The sequence below is a fragment of the Mixophyes fleayi genome, chromosome 11 (assembly GCF_038048845.1).
Source record: "Mixophyes fleayi isolate aMixFle1 chromosome 11, aMixFle1.hap1, whole genome shotgun sequence".
Taxonomy (NCBI): Eukaryota; Metazoa; Chordata; class Amphibia; order Anura; family Limnodynastidae; genus Mixophyes; species Mixophyes fleayi.
This window is the reverse complement of record NC_134412.1, coordinates 58,051,262-58,074,037: the sequence shown is the minus strand read 5'-3', so window position 1 is coordinate 58,074,037 and position 22,776 is coordinate 58,051,262.

The following is a 22,776-nucleotide window of genomic DNA, read 5'->3' as shown; positions in this document are numbered from 1 at the left end:
GAATTCCCTACCACTCTCAATTAGACTTTCTCACAGCCTTCAAATCTTTAGATGCTCTTTGAAAACCAATCTCTTTTTTAGAGGTGACCTTATCATCGATAACACTATTCACACTAATGCACCCTCACAACTATCCCATTCTCCACTCTAAGTCACACTCACTCCTCTTGTTTCAGATGTGCCCTATTCCCTTTAGAATGTAAGCTCTCTAGTGATCAGGGTCCTCCATACCCTTTGTTTTCATGTCTCCATTCATTATGTCTGCCTTTTCTGTTCTTGTTTTACGTATGTCTTTTTTGTCCTTGTCTTCCCTACTATACGGTGCTGTGAAGCACTGTGGTGCTTTACAAATCTACGATAATAATAATAATAATATGGCTCTTAGTGAAGCAAATGATACACAGAGTGGCCTGCCTCTGAAAAATGCAACGCCCTTGGGTACATACTGCTGCTGCCCCTGCTGGTGAAGGCGAATCACCAACTCAGTGGGCTGTCACAAATATATAATCTTTAGTTTGCCCAGTTCTGTTTGTCCACATATCTGTGGCTAAGTGTACAGTGGGTAGAATGGCATTTTGTAGCCCAATAATTACATTTTTACGAACCTTCTGGTAGAGGTGAGGAATAGCTTTTCTAGTGAAATGGTATCGTGATAGAATTTGGTAACGGGGAAAGAAGACCTCAAGTAACTGTCTACAACCAGCTGCATTAATAGTGGCTATTGGACGCAGATCTAATACTAGCATAGTCGCCATGATGTCTGGGATCCGCTTTGCGACTGGGTAACAGCTTTCATACTTGCTTCCTCTTGCAATAGATTGCATAAGAGTCAATTGTTGTAAACTACTAGTAGTCTTCTTCTTGGTCTGCTTCTGGGTTGAAGATCCACCCCCAGCAGCAGGAGCAGCAGCAGTGGGACTAACGCTCAAGGATTCTTCTGAGGAGTCCTGGATAGGGGAGGAGTAATCTCGTCTTAGAAACTTGGATGAAGGACTAACTCTGATCACTTGTGAGGATATTGATAATGAAGGTGTTGGGGGTGTAGATTGCAGGTGCTGGGATCTAGCTGAGAGAAGGTAGGTAGCTGATGCAGAACTGCTTGTTGCTTTTTTTAGCAGAAGTTTCTGATTTTCACAAAAGCTTTCCATGAACTTGCTTCAAATTGCGTAACATGAATGAGGTTCCTAGATGGTTAAGGTCCCTACCTCTACTGACTGTGGCTTTACAATGCTGGAAATGGCTAGACAACTGTTGTCAGGATTTGGGTAAAAATAATTCCACACATAAGAGGTGGATTTTTTTGGTCTTATGCCCAGGTATGACAATGGCCTTCTTCTTATAACTGGCAAGAACTGCTGCAGTTTTTGTTTGAAAGTGTATGAAAATAATATTGTGACCTACTAGGTGGTCAAAATTGACTGCAAATTACTTGAAATTAGTGTTCTTGAGGTTAATAATAATGTTTGGGGGAAAAAGGCAAAATTATGTGATTTTAGCAAAAAAAAAACAACGGGATTTTAGAAAAAAAATCGGGATCCAAAACCAAAACATGGCAGTTTTGCCCAAACCAAAACCAAAACATGAAGTTAATCCAGATCCAGAGCCGTAACGTAGAATTCTAGTGCCCTGGGCGCGATATAGACAAATGCCGTCCCACTAGCCCTCAATTTTAACCAAATGAACCTAATATATTCCTAAATTGCGCCCTCCTTCAGCGTTGCGCCCTGGGTGGTCTCCCCTGTCGCACAGCCCTAGTTACAGCCCTGTCCAGATCCAAAACAAAACCACAACATGGCTGTTAGTGAAGATCTTTTGTAACATCTTGCCATTATATAAATAAAAGATAATCATAATTTTAAGTTTAACAAGTTAAAACAAATCAAATTACAGAAAGAATGGTGATGCGAACAACAATAGAGAAAAGCAGCCTTGTAGTTATAGTTGAGATATAAAGATAAGCAAGCAGTGTAGTAGAGCAATGGGAAGCATTAGTAGCAGGAAGAGAAAGGTTATACCTCAACTTTATAGGTGACTGGTAAGTAGTCACAGCAAGTTCTATGTACAGTTCTGAGGCCCTATCTCCAAAAAGGCTTCTAAAATAGACAAAATTCAGAGACGGGCTATTAAAATAGTCTATGGACTGCACAGCAAAATTAATCAGTAAAGACTTTCAGAAGTGAACATGTAAAGACAAGGGACAAAGGTGCTAAGAGTAAAACATTTGAATATATCAAAAGTATTACTAGAGTTCAGGAAGACAGTGTTTTTGAAAAATCACAGATTTTCTGCAACAAAAGGAAAGACTTGGAAATTGGAGAAAGAGTGAAAGGTAACATAGCGGATTTTTTTTTTACAGAAAGCGGGGAGAGGTCCATAGAACAGTCTCCCAGCAATTGTGCTGGAGACACATGCAGTAAAATAATGTATGAATACACAAACCAAATATATGGCTTTTTTTAAGTTACATAGAAAACATTTTAAAAAATACCAAACGCACAGAGAGGGCAGGTTTGAAGGACTTGCCTGTTAATTTCTGCTGTCAAGTTCAAAGTTTTATTTTTAAGTATTTAAACCACATAATTAAAATATCTAAAATATGACAAGTAAATTAAGATTTGCAAATACAAACAATATATAGGGGTATTCAACACAATATTCCTTTATAAAGTACCTGTAAAGATAACATTTATATGCTGAGCTCTATGACTAATTTTCTGTTAAGGCAATATTCTTCCTGTTCCATCCTGTAAGTGTCTGGAGGTGTGACCTACATACTCTTCAATACAAATATTGCTCTGTTACATAAATCACATGTGCTGTAATTGATGTTTCTGCTTATTCTGTAAACTTGCCATTGCATCACAGAACTTTAGTCTGATAAATAGTCACAAACTGTAGGCCTTCTGACATACTATAACTCCTTCAGATAAAGAAGTGATTTGCATCTCAATGATCAAGCCAACTTTCTAATATTTTTTTTAGGGCACCTATAGGATTTTTGAATAAATATATATATGTAGAATAAATATATCTTTATTTTGTATAGACTGTATATGATGAGTCCACCTGTGGCCATTAGTGTGAAAGTGACGTTCATAGCGAAGGGACATTATTACTGACTGTTTGAAACAGGCAAATGGTAGTAGGAGTGAGGAATGCAGCGTTTGAGCATTACATTCCCCAAGGACCAATTGAATCGGGAGTAATTAGAGAACACCAGGTAAGTAGCATTGGTAATTATAGTACTTCATTCTTGCTATAGCTACATTTTTAAAGAATTAGGGCAAAATCACAAAATTGATTGACCACAACATTTAATAGTCAAGCATCTCAGGAATAGGATATGTGTAAGTTATGTAAGGTCTGCAGAATTATTATTATTATTATTATTATTATTATCTTTAATTTATGAGTTGCCACAAAGGGTTTACAGCACCGTACGTAGAGCATGGGAAAGCAGTACAAGGTAACAATACACGGGACGAGAACACAGAGGAGAGAGAAGCACAGGAGTAAGTAGGATGGGGTGAATGTAAGGTTACTATAGAAGAATAAAAAAGAGGGATGGAGGGGGCAGGATTAGTTGGTGGAAGGGTAGGCCAGCCTGAACAGATGGGTTTTGAGGGAGTGTTTGAAGTTTGACAAGCTAGTGGAAACCTGATAGAGCAGGGGAGATCATAGAAGGGAAGGGGGCAGCACGGGAGAAATCTTGAATGCGGGAATGAGAGGTGGTGACCAGATGGGAGGTGAGGCGGCGGTCATTGAAAGACCGTAGAGAGCGAGAATGAGTGTAAGTGGAGATGCGGTTGGAGAGATAGGGAGCAGTGGAGTTAGAGAGAACTTTATAGGTAGAGTGAGGAATATGAAGAGGATTCTGAAACAGAGGGGGAGTCAGTGTAGGGCTTGAAAGGAGGGGGGGAGGCGGATGAGGACTGGTGGGAAATGTAGATAAGTCATGCTGTTGCATTTAGTATGGAGTGAAGAGGAGAGAGATGGGTACTGGGGAAGCCAATGAGGATCAGATTGCATTAATCAAGGCAGGAGTTGATCAGAGAATAGATGAGAGTTTTGTTGGCCTCAGGGAGTGGAAGAATCTGATTTGGGCTATATTGCGGAGATTGAAATGACAAGATTGGGTAAGGGATTGAATGTGAGGGGTGAAGTAGAGGGAGGAGACAAGGGTGACTCCCAGGTATTGAACTTGGGGTGAAGAGGAGATGGTGGTAGAACCAATAGTGATGGAGAGGGTGGAAGGGGAAAATTACGAATTCAGATTTGGCCATATTGAGTTTGAGGAAATGTTGGGACATCCAGGAGGAAATGGCAGAGAGGCAGCAAGATACCTTGTTGAAGATGGAAGGGGAGAGCATGGGAGAAGAGAGGTAAGTTTAGGTGTCATCAGCATAGAGGTGGTATTGGAGGCTGAAGGAGCTGATAAGATTGCCCAGTGATGAGGTGTATAAAGAAAAGAGTGCAGAGGACCAAGGACAGAGCCCTGAGGTACTCCTAAGGGGAGTCGGGAAGAGACGGAGGAGGACCCAGAAGTAGAGACAGAGAAGGAGCGGTTAGAGATATAGGAGGTGAACCAAGAGAGGACAGTGTCGGAAAGTCCAATGGAGTGAAGGGTATGCAGTAGGAAAGGGTGATCAACAGTATCGAAAGCTGCAGAAAGGTCCAAGAGAATGAGAAGGCAGTAGTGGCCTTTAGATTTGTCAGATAAGAGGTCGTTAATGCATTTAGCTAGGTCAGTTGTAGTAGAGTGGAGAGGGCGGAAACCGGATTGGAGAGGATTAAATAGAGAGTTGTTTCTATTATATTTTATTTTACAGTGTTATCCTTCCAATTGGTCTCCCTATTTTACAGCCCAATTAGTTCTAGTGCAAACAGGTGTCAGTAGTAATCATTATATCAATTATTACTAGATCAGTTTGACAGAGCAATATAAGACCTGTCTTCCCTTTATTTGTCAGTAGCGATCCAGTGATGGCCCCATGCATGGAAGCGAGCAGCTGCCATCTTTACTTTGATTTTATTAACATCTGAAGGAATATAAAACAGGTTTGTATCAACATATAGACTATAGCCATATTATTGATTAATACAAATTGTTCGTATTAGGTGATCTTTACATTGAGGTAGGTTTTGTCTTCAGTGATTCTTGTGTACTCCATTGTTAAATGTTTTCAGATTGATTGATGACAATCGGGTAGTCTGAGCCAGTATTTGGAAACATTCACCTGGCAGATTGTTAAAGAGTGATAGCTATTTCTTACTTTTGACAAACATGTCTACAAAGTCAAACAACATAAAAAAGCTGTAACCAAGGATCTGGTTGGCCATTAAAGCTGGAACAAACACTAAGTGGCTCTTATAGCATGTTGGATAAAAGAAAAGCAAAAGTGAAATAGTTTTATTAACCTGATATAAAAATAAAATCATACCACAAAACATATATTACTTTCTGCTCTACAGTGTCTCCTTTAAAATTGATTTAACAGTGGGCCTTGATTACTCTAGTCTGACACTGCTGGAACCAGTGCTAATATTTGTTCAGAATCAGCCCTCTATATTTCATACAGTATCCTACAGGTTATAAAAGTTTTCTATCGTTTTACTGGATATGGAAGAAAGAATCAACACCAATCTTCAGTTTAATCCATTTTTTGTAACACAGTCACTACCCCTGTTAATTTCAATATTAAAAAAAAAAAAAAATCATTTCTGTGACTCTTCTGAGTTTTCAGCTACTAATTATTATCTATGAGACTAATGACAGCTTTATAATTACAAAAAAAGAAAGAAACAATTTACCTGCAGTTTTCAAGAATGACAAATCTGCCAAATGACTAAAGATTACACAACCCTCCTGAGACACATTGGTTACCTTGGAAACACTTAAAAGTTTAAAATATTGGAATAAATTCATACATGTCGGAATTTTATAAGGTGTCAGTTGTCTCCATTAAAAGCTTTAGTCATATTTTAATCTGAGTAGAAGACCTTTTGCATGATTGTTGCCAGATGCCATGTGATTCAATAAGAAGATGTGATATTCAGACGGTGTGACTTCATTTCTAATGTCGACCCTAGAGAGCCAAGCAAATTTAATAGTATGTTCAATAAATTAATTCACACCTAGCAGTAAAGGCAATGAGATAACTTTCTCAGCAGAAAATAGCGTAAGTTTTATTTTCTCTTTATCGCACAGTTTTACTGCAAATCTCTCAATACTTCCAAGCTGGAAATCGCCCAACTACACCAATAAAATGTCCATAAAGTAAGGAAACCTTTCATGACACCTCTCTGGGTTCAGTGTCATCTGTCTTCACTTCGTAGTAATTTAACCACAACATAAAGTATAAAATAAAAAACAACTGTGTGTAATCCAATATTGGTCAAACCTTGTCACATCAGTCGTTACATAGAAACCCTAGGTTGCAAACATACATTGATGGCTCAAGTGTCATTATTATTATTAATATTATTATTGATTTATATAGTGCCAGTCGTTTCAGGCAGCAATATACAAGGAATATGTAATCAGTCACATGAGTCCCTGTCTTATTGGAGCTTACATTCTAAATTCTCTAACACACACACATACACAGCAGTCCATTTTTGTCAAAAGCCAATTAACCTACCAGTATGCTTTCGGATTTTGGGAAGAAACTAGAACACCCAGAAAAAATCCACACAAACACAAGGAGAACACACAAACATCACACAGCTAGGGATCTGTAAGTCAGCCAAAGTGCTGCACTTTAAGATTTTATGTCACAAAAGTATATTTGTAGACAGTGAATCTACCTGTACTGAACTGCTCACAGATGAATGAGTTAAAATAAAGTATTGATGATGAGGATCAGTAGCACTAGCTAGCCAATTCTAATTGGCTAATTGCGTCTTGACCCCTCCCACTGGTAGCACTCCATTCATTATTGTGGTTGCTATATTACATGAACACACAGTCATCTATTTACATTATTTAATTGGAATTTCCATTTGGACTGCAGCAGGAAAGGACATTCCGATTTTGATTTTTAAAGGGGATAAAACAGAGGTTAGTATATAATTTAAACTAATGTGTTTGTATTTTGTATTTGTATTTATTGATATATTACATTGAAAATGGAACTTTCACATTTATTAATAACACTGTCCAGATATTATTCCCTCTTACGTATATGACAATTCATTAGATTATTATATTGTGTGCAAATAGGATAATGTTATTTTAGCATTTACTACTAACACTGTCAAGTCACATTTCTATGATATCACGGTGTGCAAGAATACACACTTGTTACTCCTGATATAAAGCTGGCTCATATGCTAGTATTGCAGACCTGACGCATTGTGAGATGCATCAAACTGAACATATGTTCATTAATGCGCTTTTTCAAGCATGCATATTTTCCTGCTTACATTTGGGACATAAATGCGTCTCTGTGTGTGCAAATAGACCATGACCTCAGACACATCAGAGTAACTGTTGAATAAATACAAGGAAACATACGTCCTGGAAGGATGTGCTAGGAGCTGTTGTAGGTAATTTAAATGCAGCCAAAACTCTGTATAATCGAAATATGATAAATTTATTATAACACAAATATCATAAGTACATTTTACAGTTGAGAGTTGAGCGAAATTGTGGAGAAATTTTGTGTGAATCATGACTCACAGAGGTACAGAGACTGATTCACAGAGGTGTTAAGTTCCGGTGATATGATCTTCTAGATCATCTTTTACTTTACCAGTCTGCAGAATACCATTGTATCTGAATTTTTACTTTGTATTTTGTCAATGAATAGACCTGAGGCCACAATGGTCAAAATATTCTGTTGTCTGCAGGGCAGGTGCAAGGTTTCTTGGTGTCCTAGAAAAAGTTTCAGCTTATCGCACCTCCACCCGCCAATTCCCACTTCCTAGCCCCTCGCACAGTTGACATTTGCAAAATTAAAATAGTAACTCTTACCTCCCCTTGGCTGGCTGGTAAGGCTCCATCCAGATGCATTGATGTACAGATGTATTGATGTCTGACACAGAATGCTGACATGGATTCTCTGCTGCCCAGGAGCAAACACAGGATATCTAGAGAAGAGGCTCCAAATGTTAGATTTCAGAACAAAGCAGAAACAATCAATCACTTGTTTCACACTCACAAGTCCCCACTGCCCACCAGATTTTCTCACACATGCCACCCGTACCCATCCGACCTTGTCATACATGCCACCTCTATTACACCAGCTTTTCTCACATTCCTCCTGCCCATTATCTTTTCTTACATATGCACCCCTGCCCCAGATGCCCTAGCCAACATTTTTCACACATGTCCCCCTGCCCACAAACGTTTCTCAGGCATGCCACCCTGCCAAACAGCTTTCTTCTCACATGTCCTCTTTCCCCCAAAAAATTTAACAAATAAAGAGCTTAATGCTGTATTTATGTAATTTTAGATTTCCTTTGTTTATGTTTTAATGTATTCTACAGATTTAAATCACTTATACTAATAGATAGCAACAGGGGTGACAAATTGTGTGCAAATACCAATAAAACAAATGGTTGCTCAAAACTTAACATTCCTTTAAATTAATAGTATGTAACTTCTGGGGGTTTCTGAATATAACACTCACACCCCTCTCCCCCCCCCCCCCCCATTTCTTCCAGCCACCTCTCCCTCTCCATTTTCTCCAGCCAGCCTCGGACTGGCCTGCCAGGGAGCCGGACTATCCACCGGTAGGCCCCGACACCTGATAGCCCCGCCCACTTCCTTGGTGGGGCGGAGCAAAGTAAAGATGGTCCTGATCGATTTTCATTAAAACAGAGAGCTCAGAGTGACTACTATGATAGCTGTCCACCGCTGCTGTCTGCTCCCCCAGCCTCCCAGCTGCTGCAGTGAGCCTCTCAGTGACAGCCAGCAGCTGTCAAATGAGATCGGAGGTGAACTGCAGGGGAATGACTCATGTGATCATGTGATTGTGACTCTGCTTCCTAGTTCATCAACTTCCTGCTGCTACTGCTGCTGCTGTAAGAAGGAGGCTCTACTGTTAGGGGCTGTGTAAGTATTTCTATTTCTCTCATCTTCCAATTATTTGTCCTGTTTACATGCATACCTCATATTCATGCTGCTATTACTATTTATTTACATCTTGTGATACCATTTAGCACAGGCACTTGTTACCCGCTTGTTATCCTTTTTTCCATCTCCCTTTTTGTGCCTGTCCCTATTTCTCTTTTTCATAATTATTTGTCCTACTTTATGGAAGTGGAAGTTGAGGATAATATATATCATGAAACTACTGGCACCTGAATATTATTCAGTGTGTGTGCACTGCAGTGCTCACCTACATATTGATGACATACTTGTTTTAGAGAATGCCAGTTATTCCAGTAGGGGAAAATGGATAAAACACTATCGGATATATATGAGTATATGTTAACAAGTGATTCTTTAAGAACTAATCTAATACTAACATGTCACCAAGGACAGGTTGTTTTGTTGTATTGCTGACAGAATAATTGAGGTGTGGAGAGCAGTCACTCCATATTGTTGTTTCTCACAAGTATCCAAGCAAACATATGGTATTGTGTATTTGTATAGATGTAGATATATATATATATATATATATATATATATATTTATATTATTTTTACTGTGGGGGTCTCATTTGCAAAGTGGGGGTTTCATTTATACTGGGCCTCACGATTTGGCTTATGGCAGAAGAGTTGATTGAAGATTGAGCCATTGTTAATGGTCACAGGTTAGAACAGCAGCGGCAGCGCTCAGACTCTCATTGTAACAGGGAGAGGAGAGGGTGGGGGGTTAGTTTCTGACAATATAAAAGCACTACTTGTAAACATAAAATTATACTGTTAATGGGGAGGCTGTTAAACTAAATTAAAAAATGTCCATAACTGTATGTTACAACCATTATGATGGTTAATTTATATGCTTTCAATTAAAAGCTGCTGTTTAATTTTCTATTTCTAATGTATAGTTTTGTATTTAATCATACATGTGTTTATCAGTATAAATAAAGGTTATTTATTGATTGATACACATTTCATCTCTATTTTCTTTACATGATACATGTGAAATTGACCTTATTTGCAAGGTCCGCTTTTTCTTTATAGACTACACTTGGTGCTATACGTTGTCCTCAGTGGGCAGACCACACCCCTTTAATGACTGGCCACACCCCATCTTGCAGTTGGCCACACCCCAATGTAATGGGCCCATATCACCGCATTTCCCCGGTGGGCCCTTTATGTCCCAGTCGGACACTGTCTCCAGCCCCCTCTCTGACACTTTTTCTGTAACTCCATCTCAGCATTTTCTGTTGCCCCCTCCCTCCATATTTTCTGTAGCCCCATCCCTTCACAAGCCCTCTCTCCCTCCGTTTTACTTTGTATTACTGAAATTACCTTATCTTTTTTCACCTTCTCCGTTCGATGCTTTCTCTCTTCCTGGAGCCTCTCAGTTCCTCTGCACTGATAACGTCGCATCGTCATGACGCTGTCAGGAGCCCGGTGTCGGAGAGAAGCAGAGAGGGGTGATGCCACAAGCCTTTGTTTACAGGTAGAGACTGCGGCATGGGGAAATAGCGGGTGGGCGATCGAAGCAATCGCACCGCCCTGGCTGCTTAACTAACAATATCTCATTCAGAGACATTTGTTAGTGTGGGTACCCGGCCACAGTGCCACCCCCCAGAGCCCATCGCCCTAGTCAACTGCCTAATGGTGGTGTCGACCCTGGTTGTGTGGTGTGATTTGAGAAGTAATGGGAACACATACTGAAAATGTAGTCATCATAAAACCACATTTGTTGAAAATGGTGTCAATGGCAATAATTGTTTTCCAATAAATGTATGATATTTGATTATAAGTTTTTGCTGCATTTTAGTTATCTACTGCAGCTGCTGTGATCTTCCTGCACAGCTCATCCTGACATGTTTGTAGCATTATTAGCATGTAATAGGACAGTAACTCAGACATGTCTGTAAGGTAGAGATGGTCACTGACCCCTGTGTTTTGGTTTTGGATCTGGATTACCTTTGTGTTTTGGTTTTGGTTTTGTTTGGTTTTGTTTTGCTATTTTTGAAAATAATACCATTTTTTGGGTCTAAAATCACCTAATTTAGTGCTCCACCAGTTTCTTGGATAAGTGAGGTAATTCTAAAGCTAATAAATTATGGAAAAAAACAGTTTAATCCCTGGTAGGCCGTCCTTAATTCTAACACTTGCCTGCAAATTATACAGACAAACCTGGTTGTCTTCCCCCTCCATATTTGACTATTGGCAATGTAGCCATCGTCTTTGGGTGTATATTACACCCTCCACTTGTAGTTAAATAGGAAAAAATCAGCCTGCATTGACTGTACGTTAAATAGAAATGGACAAAGGCAGTTTGGTTTCTGTCTGCATCAGACCCCCTCTCCACTAGTAGTAAAATAGAAAACTATTCAGCCGTTATAGACTGTAGAATATAAATAGAAATGGACACCTGTCCTCATTCTTCTTTCCATGGCTTTAAAAGTATTGAACAGGTGCTACATGCTTAGCGCACATTGGTGCATGTGCAGCAGTCTGTTAAGCTATACTTTGAGTTGTTTAGTATAATAAAGTGAAATAGCGACTCATGGTTGACAGTATGTGCATAAAAGAAATGTAATGTTCATTATTATTAAAAATGGCTGAATACAACTTAATGGGATCTTTGGTCCCTGACACTTATAGTTTTGCTTATGAGTGCCCCTTTAAATCCACTGTGTCTCCCATGATTCCATGGTGTTGATTTGTTTCTCCAATGCATATATGGACCAGCTCATTTTAAAAATGTATCATGTTTTTGTTAGATGTGAGAACCAGCCTCATTACCTTGGTCATATCTCGTGCGTGTGTTTTGCAATTCAAAGGAAAAACAGTCTCTATCGCATTTAGATTTCTTCTATACTTATGTTGCTCTATTAAATGCTGGAACAGCATATATCACTTCTGTCTGTCTGATATAACAGAGTGATTGAGCCATCTCATTAAACTGTCTTTGGCTCTTGTCTTTGTGTTCACTCTGTTACCTTGTGTCAATCAGTCTTAATAAATTCTGGACTCCTCTGTATTACTAATCTCTACAACAAAAACTCATCAGAATAATTCATTGTGCTAAAAAATGGCATTATTTTGCAGCTGAAACAACAGGGAGAGAAAAACTATTCATAGTGCTCATTTTCTAAGCCTGGCAATGTGCATTTTTCAGCACAGACATCCTTTTCCCAATGCTAAGATAAGAACCCCTAATAAGCTCACGCCACATGCAAGCCTAACTTACCATTACAAATAGTAATACAAGTTGCAAATAAATATCCCCTGGGGTAAATGAACATATGTTAAAGAATTTAGGGAGAAAATCCTCGCATTGGAATGTTCAGTCTGAAATGTCAAAATAGATCAATGCATTGAATCACTCTGTTGAAAATATATAGCAGACAAATCTCACAAGATGTGGGGCATTTATATTTGCTTTAATTGGGAATCAAGGTCCAGGATCATAACAAAGGTGGTGCAATCGACAAGGGAGCAATCCAATGGGGGTGCAATGCCTGCCCGCTATGTGCCCATAGTTCACACTTCACTATTCAACACCTGAGAGCAAAAGACGAAAGGGCGCTCAGCTCCCTACAGCGGTGTGACATCACAATGCTGTTAGCGGAGAGGAACCGAGAGGAGACAGGAGACAGGAAACCAGAAAGAAGGCAAAGAAGAAAGAAGTGGACAAAAAGATAAAAGATGAAAAGGTAATTGCATTACATCATGGAGATGCCCGAGATGCCTGTGCCTCTGGTGGACAGGACCCATAGGTGACCTAAAAATGCATATGGGAATCTACAAGAACATTCTAGAAGGTGAGACATGCGAATATTCTAGGTGTTCGCGATCATTCTAGAATATTCCCCCTCCATATATAAATTTTCAATCACTCAACCAACAGTCAGTTAGCAATTGGCAGATTTGCGTTTCTCATTGTCTATTTTGTTTTTGTTGTCTCTTGTCCATATAATAAATTTGTACTCATGTAATTAGTATAAATAAGTCAAGCTGTAAACGGATTGGTTGTAGAGAAAATTTGCATTTACAGAGTGTTTGTAATAACTAAGTCAATTGGTTGACCGGGAAAAAAATCATTCTCCTACCATTCCATATCAAGCTGGTATTAATGAAACAATATATTAAGGCCTTAGCCAAAGATGGAGATTGCTTCAAATACATTTGTTGATCGCTCCCTGGACTTAGTATGGAAAAAGTAAATGTTCGAATTTTTGAATGCCCTCAAATTCATCAACTTATCAAGAATTCACACAATATTATGTCTCAGCTGTCAAGAACTTCTTGGGTAACAACAATGAAGACAATTATAAAGAACTGGTGCAAAACATGCTAACAAACGTTAAAAATGTAGGTACTAATATGAGCATAAATTTACACTTTCTCCATAGCCACTTACACAGATTTCAGGATTATTTTAGTGATTTTAGAGAGGAACAAGGGGAGAGGTTTCATCAAGATATAACAGTGATTGAAATACGGTATCAAGGCACATGAGACAGGCACATAGTGGCAGACTATTGCTGGAGCCTATAATGTTATTGTCCTGATAACTGTCAGGCGCCCTCCCCGCTTTTCCTCTATGAAGTGAGGACGGCTGTCTGACAGTATCGGCTGGGGATGTCCTGTTGCTAAGCAACAGGCGCGCAGCGTCTGCAGCCGTCCTTGAATCATCGGGCACAAGCACATTGACTAATCCCGTTGCCTAGCAACGGGACACTTCATTTGCTAGGCGGTCAGTGTGTCTGACCTCCCCTATCCTCATCCTATCACAGCTCTGCTGCCTCTATTTATTACATTCGGGTGCCCGAGTATCAGGTCTCCTGTCTCAAGCATTCTTGTATTTTCCTGCTCCTGCTTTGGTTGTGACCCGGCTTCCTTTGACTACTCTCCTGGATTGTGCCCTTTTGCCTTCTGTTGTGACCTCTGCTTGTCGACCATTCTTCTGGATTTTGCTCTTTGTCCTATCTTTGTGACCTGGCCTGTCTGACTTTTCTCTGGATTTCCCCTCGGTACCGCCTTCCCCTGATTGGTATGACCTGGACCGTTCTGATTACTCTCTATCTCTTCACTGGTAACTGTCTAAGAGGGCCGCAACCTGCGTACCCTTTGCAGCTAGGCACAAACCTCCATTCGGGGGTCTCTGGTGAACACCAGGGGTACGTTAGACTCTGCACCTCCTAGTTCAGTAGTGCTAATACCAGTTAGTGGTTTCCATGCATCCTGAGTCCTCAGTACTCTCTAAACTTGGAAATAACCCACATAAAATAAAATCATACAAAAAGCATTTTACTATGCATTAATTTTAATTTTCTGAAACAGCTTAGTTTGTTTATCTGTTATTATACCGAATAAAATGCCATTATATATTTCACATGTTTACTTTTGTATGATTTGAGACAATTGCAATGCCATTTGTAAGTAGGCTCTGCCTGACATTATATTTTTTACATTTTTATGTTTTTCAAAGGTGTATTAATTGCCTAAACAATTAGAGCCAATCTAGTAATTCCATATTTGGAAGCAACACCACAAAGTTACCCCAAAATCACTCTGTTATGATTGACAATAAAATGAGGGTTGACCAGTGTAATATATATATATATATATATATATATATATATATATATATATATATATAGTAACAAAGGTAGGCATTTATCTGACAAGAGGCAGAGAAAGTATACAAACAGAATAAAACATTGGCAAAGTTATGCACCTAGGTTGAGATTAAACCAGGTAAAAACGTATGTGTAGTTTAAAGTTTGTTAACTTACATGATTTCCTCTCAGCAAACAGACAGGGTGTGTCTGTTTGTGCCAACAGCCAGTGATGGGTGTTTTATTTTAAAGAGAAGGTGGGTGTGTCACCTGCCCATCAAGCTAAGGCTGGGGGAGGAGCATCATGTATAAAAGCTTGATTGTGTTATTTGTTCAGGGAGACCAACGCTGGGGTAGCTGGCTGGTCTTGAGAGAGAGCTGGTCTATGTATAGCAAGCGTTTAGGTTCTCCATAATTGCTGTGAAAGTATACAGTGTCAAAACATTTATCATCCTGACAATAAAGCGACATAAAAAGGAAGAAGTTGTTCGCGTGTGCTTCTGCAGTAGCGGGCTCTTGCCACAAGTGGTGTCAGGAGTGGGATACTCCGGAAAGCAAGTTTCCGCTACCCAACCCGCGCAGACGTCAACATGAAGGAAGTACTTAGAACCCTCGTGAATGTGGCCACTGCGCAGCAACAGCAGCAAGCTCAGATGCTACGAGTTGCCGAGGCACAAGTGGAAAACACAAGGCTCTTAAGGGAAAAGTTAAGCCAGGTGAGGTATGACAGAAATGAACCACCTGGTCCTGTTCTCCAGAAAATGTCGCCAGGTGATGACAAAGAAGCATATCTGGTATCCTTTGAGAGACTTGCAAAAAGGGCAAAATGGCCTCCTGAAGATTGGGCTGAGAGACTGGCACCATACCTGACTGGTGAAGCTCAGCGAGCTTATATGGATCTAGATGAGTAACGGGCCTCTGATTATTTGAGCCTAAAGTCTGAGATATTGGCTCGCATTGGAGTTTCCGGGCCAGGACGAGCCCAGCGCTATCACCAATGGCGCTATGATAAAGAAAAACAAGTCAGAGCGCAAGTGGCTGAGCTTTCTAAAATTTTAAAGAAATGGCTGCAGCCTAAGGAGAATTCGCCTTCTCGGATTATTGAAGTTCTGGCGGTAGATCACTGCATCCGGGGGGCTGAACCGCAGTTTGCAAAGGTGGGTTCTGCAATCAGACCCACAAACTTATGAAGAGCTTGCCACCGTGGTAGAAAGGTTTTGTGCGCTACAGCAAATGACTAAAGAACCTGCATTTGTGCCAAAGTCGCTGCCACGCCAAAAGCCAGGTTTGACAATCCTTGCTACGGACAGAAGGCCAGGTGCAAAGATGTCTAATCTGAAGTGTTTTGAATGTGGTGAGCCAGACCACTTTAAGGCAGAGGGTCCTAAACTACAGGAACCCATGGACTGTTCCGTGGCACATATTGGGCCTGCATTTCCAAGCTGTTTTACCATGAGTCCCACATCAGGAAGTCCTTGCTTGTTCCGGGTGACTGTGCTAATCAACCAAAACCTTGTTCTGGCCTTGGTTGACTCGGGGAGTGAACTCTTATTGGTTTCCAGCTCTGCCTTACCCGAAACCATAACTTTTCGGTTGCCCAAAGTGAAGGTTCTTTGCGTACACGGCACAACAGAGGAGTATGAAAGAACAATACTACCAGTCACACTCAAATACAAAACTGTTATGGTGGTAGCTGCCATAGCACCTAAACTGCCATATCCACTCATTTTGGGGCGAGACTTCCCACTGTTTAATGATGTCCTCGGTGAGCGGATCCGGCCGGACATGCCGGCAACTGATGCAATGGTCGGAAGCCCGGTCTTAAAGGAACCGCCTAAGAATCCACAACATCTGGACATCGATCTTTGGGAACCGCCAAACCAGAATGCCATCCTGGGAGATATAGCAGGAGTTCCACAAAAGCATCCACCTGCGGGGAAACCTGGAAAGTCCAAACTAGCATTGGTCGGTGATGTCGCAGATGAGCAATACCAATTTTGTTTCCTCTGCAGGACTTTGCTCGAGACCAACTTAATGATGAAACTTTGGAACATGCCTTTAAAAGTGTGACTGAGGTAAATGGAGTAGGGAAAGCCGCCCAGCCTGCAGAAGGTATACCATATGTTATTGTTAAAAATAATTTCCTGTATAGTGTTGCTAATGTACAGGGGAAAAAGTAGAACAATTAATGGTTCCTCAGGTCCATGTAACCCTAGTGTTAAAAGCAGCTAACACACATGTCTGTGGGGGACACCTAGGGGAGGATAAAACACGGGAACGAGTTCTGCTTAGGTTTTACTGGCCTGGTGTACACATGGCAGTGAAAAAGTATTGCCGGTCCTGTCCCATTTGTCAGAGAACCTGTCCTAAACCCATGTACAGGGCACCTCTCATTCCAATACCAATAGTACAAGTTCCCTTTGAACGGATAGCTATGGACCTTGTGGGGCCACTGGAAAAATCTGCACGTGGGCACCAATATATACTAGTGGTGCTTGACTATGCAACCAGGTATCCAGAGGCAATTCCCCTACGAAACATAAAGTCCAGCACCATAGCTAGAGAACTTGTATTGCTGTTTACACGCTTGGGAATACCCAAAGAAATTCTCACAGATCAGGGTACTCCATTCATGTCTAAACTGATGAAGGACATGTGCCAGTTGCTAGGGGTTACGGCGCTTCACACCTCTGTATACCATCCACAAACAGATGGCTTGGTGGAACGCTTTAACCGCACATTAAAGCACATGCTCAGGAAAGCAGTGGCTCATGAGAAAAAAGATTGGGACACTCTTATTCCCTATTTGATGTTTGCCATCCATGAGGTACCTCAAGCTTCAACAGGGTTTAGTCCCTTTGAGTTATTGTTTTACGAGACAGCCCAGGGGTATCTTTGATATGTTAAAAGAAGGATGGGAGCAGCAAGGTCCCAGGGAGCCAAATCTGGTACAATTTGTGTCCCAAATGTATGAGAGGCTAGGAAAGATAGGGCCCATTGTGCAGCAACATGTAAAAGAGGCTCAGGAACGACAGAGAGAAAGTTATGATAAAAGTGCTTTTGTTCGATCTTTCAAGCCTGGGGACAAGGTCCTAGTCCTGGTTCCCACCCAGGAAAGCAAACTTTTCGCCCATTGGCAGGGTCCATATGAAGTTCTAGAGGCTGTCGGTCCTGTCAATTACAGAGTCCGCCAGTTAGGTAGCAGAAGGGAGGAGCAAATATATCATGTTAACCTCCTTAAACCTTGGCATGATGAGGAAACCTCTCCTCAGGTAGTGAGTACTGCCATTGAAAAGTCTGAAGTGCCCATAGAGCCAGCTTTGTCCATTCAGCAGAGACAACAGACTGAAGAAATGATTCGTCGGAACAGGGATGTCTTCTCTTCCATTCCTGGGCGCACTACCTTAATCGAACACGACATTGTCACTGCGCCAGGAGTCACTGTAAAGCAGAAGCCGTATCGTATTCCAGAAGCCAGACGGGTGGACGTGAGAAAGGAGGTCAAGAAGATGCTCCAGTTAGATGTGATTGAAGAGTCCACTAGTGAGTGGAATAGTCCCATTGTGCTTGTCCCGAAACCCAATGGGACAATTAGGTTCTGCAATGACTTTAGGCGCCTAAACAGTATGTCGCAGTTTGATGCCTATCGGATGCCACGTGTGGATGAACTAGTGAAAAATCTTGCTGGTAGCAATTATTTAACAACCCTTGATCTAACAAAGGGTTATTGGCAAGTTCCCCTGACTTCCACGGTCAAGGCAAAGACTGCATTTCCCACCCCTGATGGTCTCTATCAATATAAAGTCCTACCTTTTGGGTTGCATGGGGCACCTGCCACCTTCCAAAGGGCCGTGAATAAATTGCTATGACCTCACACAGCTTATGCAGCCGCTTACTTGGACGATATAGTGATTTATACCTCAGACTGGGGATCACATTTAGCCAAAGTTGAGGCGGTCTTAGCTTCATTAAGGTCAGCAGGGTTAACAGCTAACCCAGAGAAATGTGCCATAGCCATGAGAGAAGCCAAATATTTAGGGTACATTGTTGGTCGAGGGCATGTAAAACCCCAGCTAGACAAAGTGGAGGCAGTCAAAAATTTGGCAAGACCAGAAAAAAAGTCACAGTTAAGAACCTTTTTAGGCTTAGTAGGTTACTACAGGCGGTTTGTAAGCCACTTCGCCACTAGAGCTGCTCCACTTACGGACATGTTAAAAAAAAGTTGTCCAGATAGATTAACCTGGTCTGACTCTGCAGAAACCGCCTGGTCTGATCTTCGGTTAGCTCTTTGTTCCTCTCTAGTTCTACAAGCACCAGATTTTACCCGGAGGTTCTTCCTCCAAACTCATGCTTCTGGTGTTGGCTTAGGTGCAGTCTTGTCACAGGAGAAGAATGGAGTAGAAAACCCTGTCCTGTACCTAAGCCGTAAGTTGCTTCCAAGGGAACAAAAATATGCCACTGTGGAGAAAGAATGTCTCGCCATAAAATGGGCTACAGAAGCTCTGCGCTATTATCTCCTAGGCAGAGAGTTCACCTTAATAACAGACCATGCACCATTAAGATGGATGCAGAACAACCGGGAGGTAAATGCCAAGGTAACCCGCTGGTTCTTGGCACTGCAACCTTTCAAGTTCTCAGCAGAACATAAACCTGGGATTCTACACAAAAATGCAGATGCATTTTCACGAAAATATGCGCTCCTCGCGATGTCCGCGTCCCCCTACTTAGAGACGCTAGGGGGAGGGATATGTAACAAAGGGAGGCATTTATCTGACAAGAGGCAGAGAAAGTATACAAACAGAATAAAACATTGCCACAGTTATGCACCTAGGTTGAGATTAAACCAAGTAAAAACGTATGTGTAGTTTAAAGTTTGTTAACTTACATGATTTCCTCTCAGCAAACAGACAGGGTGTGTCTGTTTGTGCAAACAGAGCCAGCGATGGGTGTTTTCTTTTAAAGAGAAGGTGGGTGTGTCACCTGCCTATCAAGCTAAGCCTGGGGAAGGAGCATCATGTATAAAAGCTTGATTGTGTTATTTGTTCAGGGAGACCAACGCTGGGGTAGCTGGCTGGTCTTGAAAGAGAGCTGGTCTATGTATAGCAAGCGTTTAGGGTCTCCATAATTGCTGTGAAAGTATACAGTATCAAAATATTTATCATCCTGACAATAAAGCTACATAAAAAGGAAGAAGTTGTTCGCGTGTGCTTCTGCAGTAGCGGGCTCTTGCCACAAGATATATATACAGGGTGATTCAAAAGTCGCAGTACACCCTTTTATTTCAAAAACTCTACAGGAAATTGGGAATCCTGAATACTCCAGTAAGGTATGGGTGACCAGAGCTGGATTAAGGCTTCGGGGGGCCCGGGGCACTTAAGACAGGGGGGAGCCTTAAAATCTAAAATTAAGGGCATAGTGACACATCCTGCATTACATCACCTACAGCCCACAGTATGACACTTACAGCTCTCCCAGAGGGCTCGCTTAGGTTGTCTGCATAAGAAAAATCATTGCTTCCACAAACTAAAATACTGTACATTAAAACAATCATCAAAACACCACTTTAAAATGGGTATTGACACCACACATTAAAACTAGCAATGATATCACACATTAAAAATACCATTGATAACGTACACTAAAACTGGCAATGATAACGCACGCTAAAACTAGCAATGATACCGCAAATTAAAATACCATTGATAATGCATCATTGGACATGGCCAGGCCACCCTCCTACAGACAAAAAACCTGCATTGTTGTGTACACCATTGAACGGTCACCAAAAATTGGGATTGTCCCACTAGAATAACAATATTTCACAGACTTTGCTGCTCTCTCCTACCTGTTCTTCTCACTTTCACCACCTGTGCTGCAGGTTTCTTTAGTTGCTGCTTGTCTGAATCCTGGAATGTTAGGGGCCCTATTTGGGAAAAAAAAATGGGTACATTTAGAAAATTACAGCCACCCCCAGCGTTAAATCCCTACCACCCATGATTAATAATTAGGCCTTCCTCCAGCCCCAACATTAAAATAATAGTATTTACATTTCAGAAATATACCTATTTCCCGCAAGCGTCACTACCATTAAATAATTCATAGGCACATTTAATAAAGGGACCTCATTCTTCCCAAACTCACCCCCACATTCAGTAGCACCCAAACCACCCCATCTTAAATTAATTAATTGTCCCCACTATTGTGCCTCTCCCCCCCCCTTTTTCCTCATGCTGTGTCTCTCCCCCTTTTTCCTTACTGTGCCTCTCTTCTCCCCCTTTTTCCTTACTGTGCCTCTCTTCTCCCCCTTTTTCCTTACTGTGCCTCTCTTCTCCCCCTTTTTCGTTACTGTGCCTCTCTTCTCCCCCTTTTTCGTTACTGTGCCCCTTCTCCCCCTTTTTCGTTACTGTGCCTCTCTTCTCCCCCTTTTTTCCTTACTGTGCCTCTCTTCATCCCATTTTTTCCTTACTGTGTCTCTCTTATCCCCCTTTTTTCCTTACTGTGCCTCTCTTCTCCTTTTTTCCTTACTGTGCCTCTCCTCTCCCCCTTTTTTCCTTACTGTGCCTCTCTTCTCCCACTTTTTTCCTTACTGTGCCTCTCTTCTCCCCCTTTTTTCCTTCCTGTGCCTCTCTTCTCCCCCTTTTTTCCTTCCTGTGCCTCTCTTCTCCCCCTTTTTTCCTTCCTGTGCCTCTCTTCTCCCCCTTTTTCCTCCATACTGTGCCTCTTCTCCCCCTTTTTTCCTTACTGTGCCTCTCTTCTCCCCCTTTTTCCTCCATACTGTGCCTTTCTTCTCCCCCCTTTTTTTTTTTACTTACCTTTCTTTTAGCTTCTTTCTTCTCTTCTGTCTTATTGTTTCTTTCCTGGTCCTCTCCGCGCTGCTCCTCACTGAATGACAGGCGTGCCTTGATGATGTCACGCCTGTCATTCAGTGTTAACAGTGCAGAGAGGGAGGGGGAGGGACGCCAGCGCCGCGGTGAGGTGAGTATATCTTTTTTTTTTTTTCTTTCTTTTACTATCCTGCTCCCCCCACCAACGAAGGGAGCCCTGAACACGCCAGACCACAAAGCCCCCCCTCCCTGCAGGCGCCGCCACCGGGGGGGCCACCATTGAAAAAAAAAAAAGGAGAGTAAAAAAAAAACCATCAGAGGTTAGGAGCGCGGCGGCGGGGGGCCCTCGTGCCCCCTGTGCCCCCCCCCCTTAATCCGGCTATGTGGGTGACGTGGTCTTTCTTTTACGGTATGTACCAAACATGGACGCCACCTTGAAATCGGCCAATCGGCCCAATTCCTGTAGAGTTTTTGAAATAAAAGGGTGTACTGCGACTTTTGAATCACCCTGTATATATATATATATATATATATAAATATATATACATATATATATATATATATATATATATATATATATATATATACATATATATACATACACATCACACTGGTGAAGTGTAAGAAATATGAAACAGACAGTTCAGATAGACCAATAGTTGGCCCTCCCACACGAGTAAGAATGTATAACTGACATTGATGTAGATTTGGTTGCCAAAAACCTCTGTCTTGACAAGACAACGCACGTTAAAGTCCACTTTCTGAGAAATTAAGAGGATAGATTTTTTTTTTTAATTGAATCATTGTCAGAAAATCCTTCATTAAGACGAGAGTGGACACAAAACCTCAAATACAGACAGCGGCATTAGTAAACATTGAAAAGACAATGTTAAATGGTGCAAGGGTCAGCAGCAATACTTTGGCCAAATGGGTGAAAATTAGACAGTTGTGAAGAGCTCATTAGAAAATAACTGTAAATGACTGTTAATGCTATAAATAGTAATATAATATAGGAGCAAAAATAGCTCAAAATCACATAATTGTATCTATTTTTTTTTCACAATTTTCAATTAAATCCACATCCAAAATCAAAGCATTCTATGATTTTGGGGCAAAACCTGTAACAAAATCAAAACACCAAGACGTTTTAGAGCCAAAACCACATCCAAGACCAAAACAAGGAAGTCAGAGCATCTCTAGTTGCCTTTATGAACTGAGCATTGCATCAAGGTGTGTCTTGTTTCATTGACAGT